This window comes from Oncorhynchus gorbuscha, unplaced genomic scaffold (assembly GCF_021184085.1).
Source record: "Oncorhynchus gorbuscha isolate QuinsamMale2020 ecotype Even-year unplaced genomic scaffold, OgorEven_v1.0 Un_scaffold_1636, whole genome shotgun sequence".
Taxonomy (NCBI): Eukaryota; Metazoa; Chordata; class Actinopteri; order Salmoniformes; family Salmonidae; genus Oncorhynchus; species Oncorhynchus gorbuscha.
Window position 1 is genome coordinate 110001 of NW_025746359.1, and position 14112 is coordinate 124112.

The 14112-nt window shown below is 53.3% G+C and overlaps 1 pseudogene across 1 annotated transcript in view; it reads left to right on the plus strand.

Annotated features, from left to right (window-relative positions):
* LOC124023568 overlaps positions 1 to 11764 on the plus strand; it is a 105931-nt pseudogene extending 94167 nt beyond the window's left edge. Inside the window, exons 16-21 of the transcript XR_006836700.1 lie at positions 1931 to 2121; positions 2345 to 2554; positions 7712 to 7838; positions 10580 to 10816; positions 11282 to 11394; positions 11636 to 11764. The product of XR_006836700.1 is annotated as a low-density lipoprotein receptor-related protein 6-like (transcript). The remainder of the gene's footprint in view (positions 1 to 1930; positions 2122 to 2344; positions 2555 to 7711; positions 7839 to 10579; positions 10817 to 11281; positions 11395 to 11635) is intronic.
* The last annotated feature ends 2348 nt before the right edge of the window (positions 11765 to 14112 follow it).

The window sequence follows — 14112 nt, forward strand, 5'->3', positions numbered from 1 at the left end:
TCCCTGGGACAATGTGGGTCTGGGACAATGTGGGGTAGGACCGTTCCTGGGGAAATGTGGGGTAGGACTGTTCCTGGGATAATGTGGGGTAGGACTGTTCCCTTCACCTCGTGTTGATAACGACATCCTGGGATAATATGGGGTGGGACTGTTCCCTTCACCTCGTGTTGATAACGACATCCTGGGGAAATGTGGGGTAGGACTGTCCCTGGGACAATGTGGGGTAGGACCGTTCCTGGGAAATGTGGGGTAGGACTGTTCCCTTCACCTCGTGTTGATAACGACATCCTGGGATAATATGGGGTGGGACTGTTCCCTTCACCTCGTGTTGATAACGACATCCTGGGGAAATGTGGGGTAGGACTGTTCCTGGGATAATGTGCGTAGGACTGTCCCTGGGACAATGTGGGGTAGGACTGTTCCTGGGATAATGTGGGGTAGGACCGTTCCCTTCACCTCGTGTTGATAACGACATCCTGGGGAAATGTGGGGTAGGACTGTCCCTGGGACAATGTGGGGTAGGACTGTCCCTGGGACAATGTGGGGTAGGACCGTTCCTGGGGAAATGTGGGGTAGGACTGTTCCTGGGATAATGTGGGGTAGGACTGTTCCCTTCACCTCGTGTTGATAACGACATCCTGGGATAATATGGGGTGGGACTGTTCCCTTCACCTCGTGTTGATAACGACATCCTGGGGAAATGTGGGGTAGGACTGTTCCTGGGATAATGTGCGTAGGACTGTTCATGGGATAATGTGGGGTAGGACTGTTCCCTTCACCTCGTGTTGATAACGACATCCTGGGATAATATGGGGTGGGACTGTTCCCTTCACCTCGTGTTGATAACGACATCCTGGGGAAATGTGGGGTAGGACTGTTCCTGGGATAATGTGCGTAGGACTGTTCATGGGATAATGTGGGGTAGGACTGTTCCCTTCACCTCGTGTTGATAACGACATCCTGGGATAATATGGGGTGGGACTGTTCCCTTCACCTCGTGTTGATAACGACATCCTGGGGAAATGTGGGGTAGGACTGTTCCTGGGATAATGTGCGTAGGACTGTTCATGGGATAATGTGGGGTAGGACTGTTCCCTTCACCTCGTGTTGATAACGACATCCTGGGGAAATGTGGGGTAGGACTGTTCCTGGGATAATGTGCGTAGGACTGTTCCTGGGGAAATGTGGGGTAGGACTGTTCCTGGGACAGTGTGGGGTAGGACTGTTCCTGGGACAGTGTGGGGTAGGACTGTTCCTGGGACAGGACTGTGGGGTAGGACTGTTCCTGGGACAGTGTGGGGTAGGACCGTTCCCTTCACCTCGTGTTGATAACGACATCCTGGGGAAATGTGGGGTAGGACTGTCCCTGGGACAATGTGGGGTAGGACTGTCCCTGGGACAATGTGGGGTAGGACCGTTCCTGGGATAATGTGGGGTAGGACTGTTCCTGGGATAATGTGGGGTAGGACTGTTCCTGGGATAATGTGGGGTAGGACTGTTCCTGGGATAATGTGGGGTAGGACTGTTCCTGGGATAATGTGGGGTAGGACTGTTCCTGGGGAAATGTGGGGTAGGACTGTTCCTGGGGAAATGTGGGGTAGGACCGTTCCTGGGATAATGTGGGGTAGGACCGTTCCTGGGATAATGTGGGGTAGGACCGTTCCTGGGGAAATGTGGGGTAGGACCGTTCCTGGGGAAATGTGGGGTAGGACCGTTCCTGGGGAAATGTGGGGTAGGACTGTTCCTGGGGAAATGTGGGGTAGGACTGTTCCTGGGACAGTGTGGGGTAGGACTGTTCCTGGGACAGTGTGGGGTAGGACTGTTCCTGGGACAGTGTGGGGTAGGTGCACCATAAGACAAATACTGTTATGTACCTCTCCAGATGTACACAGCCGTCATGTCTGTTAATATAGTCTCCCTCTCTCTCCAGGTACATGTACTTTACCAACCTGCAGGAGCGCAGTCCTAAGATAGAACGAGCAGCGCTCGACGGGACAGAGAGAGAGGTGTTGTTCTTCAGTGGCCTGGGGAAGCCCGTTGCCCTGGCCATAGACAATGAGGTCGGCAAGCTGTTCTGGGTCGACTCAGACCTCCGGCGCATCGAGAGCAGTGACCTATCAGGTGCCTACCAACCTCATGTCAGCCAATCACTGATCTGCCTGGCCGAGGTCATAGCCAATCACTGCTCCGTTCCTTCACTTCCTGACCCTTGTTTTGCCTCTCCCCCCTCCTCCAGGAGCCAAATGTCAGCCAATCACTGATCTGCCTGGCCGAGGTCATAGCCAATCACTGCTCCGTTCCTTCACTTCCTGACCCTTGTTTTGCCTCTCCCCCCCTCCTCCAGGAGCCAATCGGATTGTGATTGAGGACTCCAACATCCTCCAGCCGGTTGGTCTGACGGTGTTTGGTAACCACCTGTACTGGATCGACCGTCAGCAGCAGATGATCGAACGCATCGACAAGACGACCAGGGAGGGAAGGACCAAGATCCAGGCTCGCATTGCCTCTCTCAGCGACATTCACGCTGTCTACGACCTCGACATGAGCGAGTACAGTAAGTATTCTGACCTCTGACCCCTCTACTCAGCAGCTAGACATGAGAGTACAGATAGTATTCTGACCTCTGACCCCTCTACTCAGCAGCTACACATGAGAGTACAGATAGTATTCTGACCTCTGACCCCTCTACTCAGCAGCTAGACATGAGAGTACAGATAGTATTCTGACCTCTGACCCCTCTCCTCAGCAGCTAGACATGAGTACAGATAGTATTCTGACCTCTGACCCCTCTCCTCAGCAGCTAGACATGAGTACAGATAGTATTCTGACCTCTGACCCCTCTACTCAGCAGCTACACATGAGAGTACAGATAGTATTCTGACCTCTGACCCCTCTACTCAGCAGCTAGACATGAGAGTACAGATAGTATTCTGACCTCTGACCCCTCTCCTCAGCAGCTAGACATGAGTACAGATAGTATTCTGACCTCTGACCCCTCTCCTCAGCAGCTAGACATGAGTACAGATAGTATTCTGACCTCTGACCCCTCTCCTCAGCAGCTAGACATGAGAGTACAGATAGTATTCTGACCTCTGACCCCTCTCCTCAGCAGCTAGACATGAGAGTACAGATAAATCAAATCAAAATCAAATCAAATCAAATTTTATTTGTCACATACACATGGTTAGCAGATGTTAATGCGAGTGTAGCGAAATGCTTGTGCTTCTAGTTCCGACAATGCAGTGATAACCAACAAGTAATCTAACTAACAATTCCAAAACTACTGTCTTATACACAGTGTAAGGGGATAAGGAACATGTACATAAGGATATATGAATGAGTGATGGTACAGAGCAGCATACAGTAGATGGTATCGAGTACAGTATATACATATGAGATGAGTATGTAGACAAAGTAAACAAAGTGGCATAGTTAAAGTGGCTAGTGATACATGTGTTACATAAGGATGCAGTCGATGTTGTAGAGTACAGTATATACATATGTATATGAGATGAATAATGTAGGGTAAGTAACATTATATAAGGTAGCATTGTTTAAAGTGGCTAGTGATATATTTACATCATTTCCCATCAATTCCCATTATTAAAATGGCTGGAGTTGGGTCAGTGTCAATGACAGTGTGTTGGCAGCAGCCACTCAATGTTAGTGGTGGCTATTTAACAGTCTGATGGCCTTGAGATAGAAGCTGTTTTTCAGTCTCTCGGTCCCAGCTTTGATGCACCTGTACTGACCTCGCCTTCTGGATGATAGCGGGGTGAACAGGCAGTGGTTCGGGTGGTTGATGTCCTTGATGATCTTTATGGCCTTCCTGTAACAACGGGTGGTGTAGGTGTCCTGGAGGGCAGGTAGTTTGCCCCGGTGATGCGTTGTGCAGTCCTCACTACCCTCTGGAGAGCCTTACGGTTGAGGGCGGAGCAGTTGCCGTACCAGGCGGTGATACAGCCCGCCAAGATGCTCTCGATTGTGCATCTGTAGAAGTTTGTGAGTGCTTTTGGTGACAAGCCGAATTTCTTCAGCCTCCTGAGGTTGAATAGGCGCTGCTGCGCCTTCTTCACGACGCTGTCAGTGTGAGTGGACCAATTCAGTTTGTCTGTGATGTGTATGCCGAGGAACTTAAAACTAGCTACCCTCTCCACTACTGTTCCATCGATGTGGATAGGGGGTGTTCCCTCTGCTGTTTCCTGAAGTCCACAATCATCTCCTTAGTTTTGTTGACGTTGAGTGTGAGGTTATTTTCCTGGCACCACACTCCGAGGGCCCTCACCTCCTCCCTGTAGGCCGTCTCGTCGTTGTTGGTAATCAAGCCTACCACTGTTGTGTCGTCCGCAAACTTGATGATTGAGTTGGAGGCGTGCGTGGCCACGCAGTCGTGGGTGAACAGGGAGTACAGGAGAGGGCTCAGAACGCACCCTTGTGGGGCCCCCGTGTTGAGGATCAGCGGGGAGGAGATGTTGTTGCCTACCCTCACCACCTGGGGGCGGCCCGTCAGGAAGTCCAGTACCCAGTTGCACAGGGGGGGTCGAGACCCAGGGTCTCAAGCTTGATGACGAGCTTGGAGGGTACTATGGTGTTGAATGCCGAGCTGTAGTCGATGAACAGCATTCTCACATAGGTATTCCTCTTGTCCAGGTGGGTTAGGGCAGTGTGCAGTGTGGTTGAGATTGCATCGTCTGTGGACCTATTTGGGCGGTAAGCAAATTGGAGTGGGTCTAGGGTGTCAGGTAGGGTGGAGGTGATATGGTCCTTGACTAGTCTCTCAAAGCACTTCATGATGACGGAAGTGAGTGCTACGGGCGGTAGTCGTTTAGCTCAGTTACCTTAGCTTTCTTGGGAACAGGAACAATGGTGGCCCTCTTGAAGCATGTGGGAACAGCAGACTGGTATAGGGATTGATTGAATATGTCCGTAAACACACCGGCCAGCTGGTCTGCGCATGCTCGGAGGGCGCGGCTGGGGATGCCGTCTGGGCCTGCAGCCTTGCGAGGGTTAACACGTTTAAATGTCTTAATCACCTCGGCTGCAGTGAAGGAGAGACTGCATGTTTCCGTTGCAGGCCGTGTCAGTGGCACTGTATTGTCCTCAAAGCGGGCAAAAAAGTTATTTAGTCTGCCTGGGAGCAAGACATCCTGGTCCGTGACTGGGCTGGATTTCATCTTGTAGTCCGTGATTGACTGTAGACCCTGCCACATGCCTCTTGTGTCTGAGCCATTGAATTGAGATTCCACTTTGTCTCTGTACTGACGCTTAGCTTGTTTGATAGCCTTACGGAGGGAATAGCTGCACTGTTTGTATTCAGTCATGTTGCCAGACACCTTGCCCTGATTAAAAGCAGTGGTTCGCGCTTTCAGTTTCACGCGAATGCTGCCATCAATCCACGGTTTCTGGTTAGAGAATGTTTTTATCGTTGCTATGGGAACGACATCTTCGACGCACGTTCTAATGAACTCGCACACCGAATCAGCGTATTCGTCAATATTCCCATCTGACGCAATACGAAACATGTCCCAGTCCACGTGATGGAAGCAGTCTTGGAGTGTAGAGTCAGCTTGGTCTGACCAGCGTTGGACAGACCTCAGCAGTTGGAGCCTCTTGTTTTAATTTCTGCCTGTAGGCAGGGATCAGCAAAATGGAGTCGTGGTCAGCTTTTCCGAAGGGGGCGGGGCAGGGCCTTATATGCGTCACGGAAGTTAGAGTAACAGTGATCCAAGGTTTTACCACCCCTGGTTGCGCAATCGATATGCTGATAAAATTTAGGGAGTCTTGTTTTCAGATTGGCTTTGTTAAAATCCCCAGCTACAATGAATGCAGCCTCCGGATAAATGTTTTCCAGTTTGCAAAGAGTTAAATAAAGTTCGTTCAGAGCCATCGATGTGTCTGCTTGGGGGGGATATATACGGCTGTGATTATAATCGAAGAGAATTCTCTTGGAAGATAATGCGGTCTACATTTGATTGTGAGGAATTCTAAATCAGGTGAACAGAAGGATTTGAGTTCCTGTATGTTTCCTTCATCACACCATGTCCCGTTAGTCATGAGGCATACACCCCCTCCACTCTTCTTACCAGAGAGATGTTTGTTTCTGTCGGCGCGATGCGTGGAGAAACCCGTTGGCTGTACCGCCCTGGATAGCGTTTTCCTAGTAAGCCATGTCTCCGTAAAGCAGAGAACGTTGCAGTATTCTGACCTCTGACCCCTCTACTCAGCAGCTAGACATGAGTACAGATAATATTCTGACCTCTGACCCCTCTCCTCAGCAGCTAGACATGTCTATGTTCAGCAGAGATCTTCTGTGTTTAAAACATGCAGGAGAGGAAAAGCATCTAACAACGCTCTTAGCTCTTCCACGAGTGGTCTGACCGAGGCAGACGACAGACCTGTGAGTGGTCTGACTGAGGCAGGTGTTAGACCTGCGAGTGGTCTGACCGAGGCAGACGACAGACCTGTGAGTGGTCTGACGGAGGCAGACGACAGACCTGTGAGTGGTCTGACGGAGGCAGGCGTTAGACCTGCGAGTGGTCTGACCGAGGCAGGCGTTAGACCTGCGAGTGGTCCTGACCGAGGCAGGCGTTAGACCTGCGAGGGGTCTGACCGAGGCAGGCGTTAGACCTGCGGGGGTCTGACCGAGGCAGGCGTTAGACCTGCGAGGGGGTCTGACCGAGGCAGGCGTTAGACCTGCGAGGGGTCCTCCCCCAGAGGCAGGCGTTAGACCTGCGAGGGGTCTGACCGAGGCAGGCGTTAGACCTGCGAGGGGTCCTGACCGAGGCAGGCGTTAGACCTGCGAGGGGTCTGACCGAGGCAGGCGTTAGACCTGCGAGGGGTCTGACCGAGGTAGGCGTTAGACCTGCGAGGGATCTGACCGAGGTAGGCGTTAGACCTGCGAGGGTCTGACCGAGGCAGGCGTTAGACCTGCGAGGGTCTGACCGAGGCAGGCGTTAGACCTGCGAGGGGTCTGACCGAGGCAGACGACAGACCTGCGAGGGGTCTGACCGAGGCAGGCGTTAGACCTGCGAGGGTCTGACCGAGGCAGGCGTTAGACCTGCGAGGGTCTGACCGAGGCAGGCGTTAGACCTGCGAGGGGTCTGACCGAGGCAGGCGTTAGACCTGCGAGGGGTCTGACCGAGGCAGGCGTTGTAGACCTGCGGGGTCTGACCGAGGCAGGCGTTAGGCGTGCGAGGGGTCTGACCGAGGCAGGCGTTAGACCTGCGAGGGGTCTGACCGAGGCAGGCGTTAGGCGTGCGGGGGTCTGACCGAGGCAGGCGTGCGAGGGGTCTGACCGAGGCAGGCGTGCGGGGTCTGACCGAGGCAGGCGTGCGAGGGGTCTGACCGAGGCAGGCGTGCGAGGGGTCTGACCGAGGCAGGCGTGCGAGGGGTCTGACCGAGGCAGGCGTGCGAGGGGTCTGACCGAGGCAGGCGTGCGAGGGTCTGACCGAGGCAGGCGTGCGAGGGGTCTGACCGAGGCAGGCGTGCGAGGGTCTGACCGAGGCAGGCGTGCGAGGGGTCCGACCGAGGCAGGCGTTAGACCACAAGCGTTGAGATTTAACGGTGATCCTAACGTTCGAACGATGAACTTAGCCTTAAGATGGTTTGTGGAAACGGGCCCAGTACTAGTATAGGACTGTTGACCCCTCTGGTCTCAGAGGTCAACTTTCTCTATGTTGTTCCTGAACTCTGACCTCACTCTCTCCTTCAGGTAAGCACCCTTGTACCTGGGACAACGGAGGCTGTTCTCACATCTGTATCGTCAAGGGAGACAGGAACCACACGCTGCTCCTGTCCTGTTCATCTGGTCCTGCTGCAGAATGAACTCTCCTGTGGAGGTATAACCCCTGACCTCTGACCCTGTGCTGCTGGTCACAGCTTTACACTAAATAGTGAACTATGAAGATGGACTGACGTGAAATGATATCCCTACCCTAACACGTAGAGCATTGTGTGTTAGGTTACAACTGTGTTCACATTAGCTGTCCCTCCCCCAGAACAGTTGTAACCTGCCTCTCCTCCTCCAGAACAGTTGTAACCTGTCTCTCCTCTCCTCCTCCAGAACAGTTATAACCTGTCTCTCCTCCTCCAGAACAGTTGTAACCTGTCTCTCCTCTCCTCCTCCAGAACAGTTATAACCTGTCTCTCCTCCTCCAGAACAGTTGTAACAGGTCTCTCCTCTCCTCCTCCAGAACAGTTGTAACCTGTCTCTCCTCCTCCAGAACAGTTATAACCTGTCTCTCCTCCTCCAGAACAGTTATAACCTGTCTCTCCTCCTCCAGAACAGTTGTAACCTGTCTCTCCTCTCCTCCTCCAGAACAGTTGTAACCTGTCTCTCCTCTCCTCCAGAACAGTTATAACCTGTCTCTCCTCCTCCAGAACAGTTGTAACCTGTCTCTCCTCCTCCAGAACAGTTGTAACCTGTCTCTCCTCTCCTCCTCCAGAACAGTTGTAACCTGTCTCTCCTCTCCTCCAGAACAGTTATAACCTGTCTCTCCTCCTCCAGAACAGTTGTAACCTGTCTCTCCTCTCCTCCTCCAGAACAGTTGTAACCTGTCTCTCCTCCTCCAGAACAGTTATAACCTGTCTCTCCTCCTCCAGAACAGTTGTAACCTGCCTCTCCTCTCCTCCTCCAGAACAGTTGTAACCTGTCTCTCCTCTCCTCCTCCAGAACAGTTGTAACCTGTCTCTCCTCTCCTCCTCCAGAACAGTTATAACCTGTCTCTCCTCTCCTCCCCCAGAACAGTTATAACCTGTCTCTCCTCCTCCAGAACAGTTGTAACCTGTCTCTCCTCCCCCAGAACAGTTGTAACCTGTCTCTCCTCTCCTCCCCAGAACAGTTGTAACCTGTCTCTCCTCTCCTCCTCCAGAACAGTTGTAACCTGTCTCTCCTCCCCCCAGAACAGTTGTAACCTGTCTCTCCCTCTCCTCCTCCAGAACAGTTGTAACCTGTCTTTCCTCTCCTCCTCCAGAACAGTTGTAACCTGTCTCTCCTCTCCTCCTCCAGAACAGTTGTAACCGGTCTCTCCTCTCCTCCTCCAGAACAGTTGTAACCTGTCTCTCCTCTCCTCCCCCAGAACAGTTGTAACCTGTCTCCTCCTCCAGAACAGTTGTAACCTGTCTCTCCTCCTCCAGAACAGTTGTAACCTGTCTCTCCTCTCCTCCTCCAGAACAGTTGTAACCTGTCTCTCCTCTCCTCCCCCAGAACAGTTGTAACCTGTCTCTCCTCTCCTCCTCCAGAACAGTTGTAACCTGTCTCTCCTCTCCTCCTCCAGAACAGTTGTAACCTGTCTCTCCTCTCCTCCCCCAGAACAGTTGTAACCTGTCTCTCCTCCCCCAGAACAGTTGTAACCTGTCTCTCCTCCCCCAGAACAGTTGTAACCTGTCTCTCCTCCCCCAGAACAGTTGTAACCTGTCTCTCCTCTCCTCCTCCAGAACAGTTGTAACCTGTCTCTCCTCTCCTCCTCCAGAACAGTTGTAACCTGTCTCTCCCTCCTCCCCCAGAACAGTTGTAACTTGTCTCTCCTCCTCCAGAACAGTTGTAACCTGTCTCTCCTCCTCCAGAACAGTTGTAACCTGTCTCTCCTCCTCCAGAACAGTTATAACCTGTCTCTCCTCCTCCAGAACAGTTATAACCTGTCTCTCCTCTCCTCCCCCAGAACAGTTATAACCTGTCTCCTCTCTCCTCCTGAACAGTTGTAACCTGTCTCTCCTCCTCCAGAACAGTTGTAACCTGTCTCTCCTCTCCTCCTCCAGAACAGTTGTAACCTGTCTCTCTCTCCTCCTCCAGAACAGTTGTAACCTGTCTCTCCTCTCCTCCTCCAGAACAGTTGTAACCTGTCTCTCCTCTCCTCCCCAGAACAGTTGTAACCTGTCTCTCCTCCTCCAGAACAGTTGTAACCTGTCTCTCCTCCTCCAGAACAGTTGTAACCTGTCTCTCTCTCCTCCAGAACAGTTGTAACCTGTCTCTCCTCTCCTCCTCCAGAACAGTTGTAACCTGTCTCTCTCTCCTCCTCCAGAACAGTTATAACTGTCTCTCCTCTCCTCCTCCAGAACAGTTATAACCTGTCTCTCCTCTCTCCTCCAGAACAGTTGTAACCTGTCTCTCTCTCTCCTCAGAACAGTTGTAACCTGTCTCTCCTCTCCTCCTCCAGAACAGTTGTAACCTGTCTCTCCTCTCCCTCCTCCAGAACAGTTGTAACCTGTCTCTCCTCTCCTCCTCCAGAACAGTTGTAACCTGTCTCTCCTCTCCTCCTCCAGAACAGTTGTAACCTGTCTCTCCTCCTCCAGAACAGTTGTAACCTGTCTCTCCTCTCCTCCTCCAGAACAGTTGTAACCTGTCTCTCCTCCCCTCCTCCAGAACAGTTGTAACCTGTCTCTCCTCCTCCAGAACAGTTGTAACCTGTCTCTCTCCCCCCAGAACAGTTGTAACCTGTCTCTCCTCTCCTCCTCCAGAACAGTTGTAACCTGTCTCTCCTCTCCTCCTCCAGAACAGTTGTAACCTGTCTCTCCTCCTCCAGAACAGTTGTAACCTGTCTCTCCTCCCCCAGAACAGTTGTAACCTGTCTCTCTCCCCCAGAACCCCCCACCTGTTCTCCAGAACAGTTCTCCTGTGTATCCGGGAGGTGGACTGTATTCCCCCACAGCGTGGCGGTGTGACGGCTACCCAGAGTGTGACGACAGCAGCGACGAGGGAGACTGTCCTGTCTGTTCAGATTCAGAGTTTCAGTGTGACTCCAGACAGTGTGTTGACCTCAGCTCCGCTGCAACGGAGAGGTCAGCTGTCAGGATCACTCAGACGAGAACAAATGTGAAGGTAAGACAGGAACACACACAGAGAGGCACATCTCTCACACACACAGAGAGGGAGAGGCACATCTCTCTCACACACAGAGAGGGAGAGGCACATCTCTCTCACACACAGAGAGGGAGAGGCACATCTCTCTCACACACACAGAGAGGGAGAGGCACATCTCTCTCACACACAGAGAGGGAGAGGCACATCTCTCTCACACACACAGAGAGGGAGAGGCACATCTCTCACACACACAGAGAGGGAGAGGCACATCTCTCTCACACACACAGAGAGGGAGAGGCACATCTCTCTCACACACACAGAGAGGGAGAGGCACATCTCTCTCACACACACAGAGAGGGAGAGGCACATCTCTCTCACACACAGAGAGGAGAGACACATCTCCAGTCTAATGTAGATTACTGCTGAACCTGGTTTAACCTGGTTTAAACCTGGTTTAATTTATCGTGGTTTAACCCTCTCCAGTGCGCTGCTCTCCGGACCACTTCAGCTGTTCCAGCGGTCAGTGTGTGGGGAAACATCAAGTGTGACCACTCTACAGACTGCTCTGACAACTCGGACGAGATGGGCTGCTGTAAGTCCAATTATAGATCTGATCCTAGGACAGTTTATCTCATGAGGAAGAGGGAGGTTTTTCTATAGTGTGTCCTCATGACAGATCTGATCCTAGACCAGTTTATCTATAGTGTGTGTCTACATGATGGGGTGAAGAATGTGTTCAACTACCTGGCTAAAAGGTACTATTTTACCTGCTGGATCTCTCAACTAAACATGGAATAATGTCCTTCTAGTAAGCTCCTCCTCTGCCCCCCCCCCCAGACCGACTGAAGAGCCGTCCTCCCAGCCCACCAACACCATCGGCTCCATTGTGGGGTTGTCATGGCGCTGTTTGTGGTGGGTGCCATCTACTTGGTGTGCCAGCGTGCTCTGTCCCCAGATGAAGGATGACAGGGAGACTGTAACCAATGACTTGGTGGTTCACGGCCCTTCTGTTTCTCTGGGTTATGTACCTCACCCTGCCTCTCTGTCCGGGTCTCTGCCAGGTAAGACCGCCGCCCACACCACAGACAGATGATCAGCTCCTAGAGAGATATCACCATCTATGGCTACAATCTGCATGTGACCGATACAATGTGATGAGACACCCCTCCGAACCTCATGACCCCAGTCCGAACCTCATGACCCCAGTCCGAACCTCATGACCCCATCTCATGACCCCAGTCCGAACCCTGACCCCAGTCCAACCTCATGGCCCCAGTCCGAACCTCATGACCCCAGTCCGAACCTCATGACCCCAGTCCGAACCTCATGACCCCAGTCCGAAGGATGACCAGTCCGAACCTCATGACCCCAGTCCAGTTGACCCCAGTCCGAACCTCATGACCCCAGTCCGAACCTCATGACCCCAGTCCGGTCTCATGACCCCCAGTCGAACCTCATGACCCCCAGTCCGAACCACACGACCCCCAGTGTGGATCACGCCCCAGTCCGAACCTCACGACCCCCAGTCCAACCTCACTGCACCCCAGTCCGACCCCCCATGTCCGAACCTCACGACCCCCAGTCCGAACCTCATGACCCCCAGTCCGAACCTCACGACCCCAGTCCGAACCTCATGACCCCAGTCCGAACCTCACGACCCCAGTCCGAACCTCATGACCCCAGTCGAACCTCACGACCCCAGTCCGAACCTCACGACCCCAGTCCGAACTCACGACCCAGTCCGACCCCCAGTCCGAACCTCATGACCCCAGTCCGAACCTCATGACCCCAGTCCATGACCCCAGTCCGAACCTCATGACCCCCAGTCCGAACCTCATGACCCCAGTCCGAACCTCATGACCCCAGTCCGAACCTCCTGACCCCCAGTCCGACCTCATGACCCCAGTCCGAACCTCACGACCCCAGTCCGACCTCATGACCCCAGTCCGAACCTCATGACCCCAGTCCGAACCTCATGACCCCAGTCCGAACCTCGACCCCCAGTCCGAACCTCCGACCCCCAGTCCGAACCTCCACGACCCCCAGTCCGAACCTCCACCCCCAGTCCGAACCTCACGACCCCCAGTCCGAACCTCACGACCCCCAGTCCGAACCTCCGACCCCCAGTCCGAACCTCACGACCCCAGTCCGAACCTCACCCCCCTCCGAACCTCACGACCCCAGTCCGACCTCACGACCCCCAGTCCGAACCCCCAGTCCGAACTCACGACCCCCCAGTCCGAACCTCACGGCCCCCCCAGTCCGAACCTCACGACCCCCCCAGTCCGAACCTCACGACCCCCCAGTCCAGAACCTCACGACCCCCAGTCCGAACCTCACGACCCCCCAGTCCGAACCTCATGACCCCAGTCCGAACCTCATGACCCCCCCAGTCCGAACCTCATGACCCCCAGTCCGAACCTCATGACCCCCCAGTCCGAACCTCATGACCCCCAGTCCGAACCTCATGACCCCCCAGTCCGAACCTCATGACCCCCCAGTCCGAACCTCATGACCCCAGTCCGAACCTCATGACCCCCCCAGTCCGAACCTCATGACCCCAGTCCGAACCTGTTTACTGTTAGTGTTATATGAGAAATGTTGTCTTTGTTGTTGACTCCTGCTACTTTGTCTTGTTGACTCCTGCTACTTTGTCTTGTTGACTCTTGCTACTTTGTCTTGTCTTCAGGTATGTCCAGGGGAAGTCTGTGATTGGTCTGTTGAGCATCATGGGCGGGTCCAGTGGCCCCCTTACGACCGCCCACGTAACTGGAGCCTCCTCCTAGCTCCTCCTCCACCAAGGGCACTTACTCCCCCGGCACGGCACACACACACACCTTACAGCGGTCTAAGTTACTGCATCTCAGTGCTTGAGCGTCACTACAGACCCTGGTTTGAATCCAACCGGCCGTGATTGGGAGTCCCATAGAGCGGGGCACAATTGGCCGTCTGGGTTTGGCCGTCATTGTAAATAATAATTTGTTCTTAACTGACTTCCCCAGATAAATACAGGTTAAATTAAAAAATACAGACACACACTTTGAACCAGTGTTAATTTCGTCAACAAAAAATAGTGACTCAAAAGTCCTGTCAAACTTTTTTTCTGTGGCTTTTGACTATAACTGACTGAGTGGACCAGGAAAAGATGGACTGACTAAATGCATATCGCCAGGCGCCTCCCCTGCTTGCTCGTACCGAACCAGTCCCCACCAGTCATCTAGTTAGATTCCTCGTCCCGAACCAGTCCCCACCAGCCATCTAGTTAGCTTCCTCGTCCCGACCGAACCAGTCCCCACCAGTCATCTAGTTAGCTT